At 25.6% G+C, this 1364-nt stretch overlaps 1 long non-coding RNA gene across 1 annotated transcript; it reads right to left on the bottom strand.

Annotated features, from left to right (window-relative positions):
- LOC126909941 (uncharacterized) lies at window positions 1-838 on the bottom strand. The gene is made up of 3 exons (XR_007705145.1): window positions 693-838; window positions 238-394; window positions 1-73 (listed from the first exon to the last, which is right to left on the bottom strand). It is a non-coding gene; the product is annotated as an uncharacterized LOC126909941 (long non-coding RNA).
- Window positions 839-1364: the final 526 nt, after the last annotated feature.

Here is a 1364-nt window from a genome sequence, read left to right as displayed (position 1 = left end):
CTCTAGATATATCTATACTAATAAGATCTAAGCCTCCAAGTGGGTTTGTTTTTTTGAACAATAAATTACTAATCTATGAAAGAATGAAACAATCTTATTTATAATCGTTTGATGACATCAATAAAACGCAGTACTTTGGTACTTTTGTATACATTAAAGATTCGAATGAAANTACTTTTGTATACATTAAAGATTCGAATGAAAAGTTACTGAAAATATTTATCAATAGAATTTCACCTGTGACGTGAAAAATTGATCTTGTCCTTGAGCATGTTGAGTTATCATTCCCCTAGTGATACTGTCGAAGTTATCATTTTCTTGTACCAAATCAGATTTGAAGAAAACATCACTTAATTGTAAACTGCATGTAGTTTTTCTAAACTCGTTCATTAAGCTATCGCAGTACAATTTTTTTAAATTTATATATCATCATAAAATGTTGTAATGCTTGGTTAAAAATGTCAAGTCTAAAAATGTGTAAATTCAATTTTACGATACTCTAGTAAATCAATGTTGAAAGTTTTATTGATCAAACATTAAATTTGTAATTTTATAGTCATTATAAACTCTACAAAATTAGAATTTTAACGTATACAAATGTAAAATATGAAATTTCATATTTATAAAAATTTTTTCTTCTTAGACTTAACAATTTTAATTCGAGTATATCAGAATTTAAGTAGTAAACTAACTTAATTGTTCTTTGAATATAACTGTGAAAAGCACGGTAAGCTGTTGCTGTAAAACTAGAGAATGTTGTAGGATTTAAAGACTGATCGTATCGATTGTCATACCCTTTCTTAAGAGGTAATAGCTCGTTAAGCTTGGCAAAATCCGAACCTAAACAAGTTTAATTATTTAAAAATACATATAGAGTTATTTTTTATAAAAACCCACTTTTCAAATAGGAATACTTATTCTGAATTTAATAAAATGATTGAAGTTTTATTTTAATTTTAATTAGTACAGTTAAAACTGTTGATAATTGTAGGCGTATTTTCGTGAGTTCTTTAATCTTCACTTCTAATGTAATTCTTAATTTTAATTTTTAAACAAATAATTTTATTATTATTACTATTATTTTTTTTCCATTTGTCTATTACATATTCACTGTATTATAAAGTTTGTAATTGTTTACAATTTCGAAAATTGATGCGTCAGCTAAAAAATCAGGATCATCATCCAGTATTTCCCGCAGTGAGCCTACTTTCAGTGAGATATTACTAAAAATATAATCCTTGCAGTCTTCTCAAGATACCAAATTTTTAGCAATTGTTAAAAAGCTTAGCTCTTATGAAAATAAGCTAATTTAATTCAATACGCTATGAGTTATGTAACATTGACTCAAAATAGTTTAAAATCTA

The sequence above is a fragment of the Daktulosphaira vitifoliae genome, unplaced genomic scaffold, assembly GCF_025091365.1.
Source record: "Daktulosphaira vitifoliae isolate Bord-2020 unplaced genomic scaffold, ASM2509136v1 Scaffold_2420, whole genome shotgun sequence".
Classification (NCBI taxonomy): domain Eukaryota; kingdom Metazoa; phylum Arthropoda; class Insecta; order Hemiptera; family Phylloxeridae; genus Daktulosphaira; species Daktulosphaira vitifoliae.
Note: the sequence above shows the minus strand (reverse complement) of the source record. Positions and strands in the feature narration are given on the sequence as shown.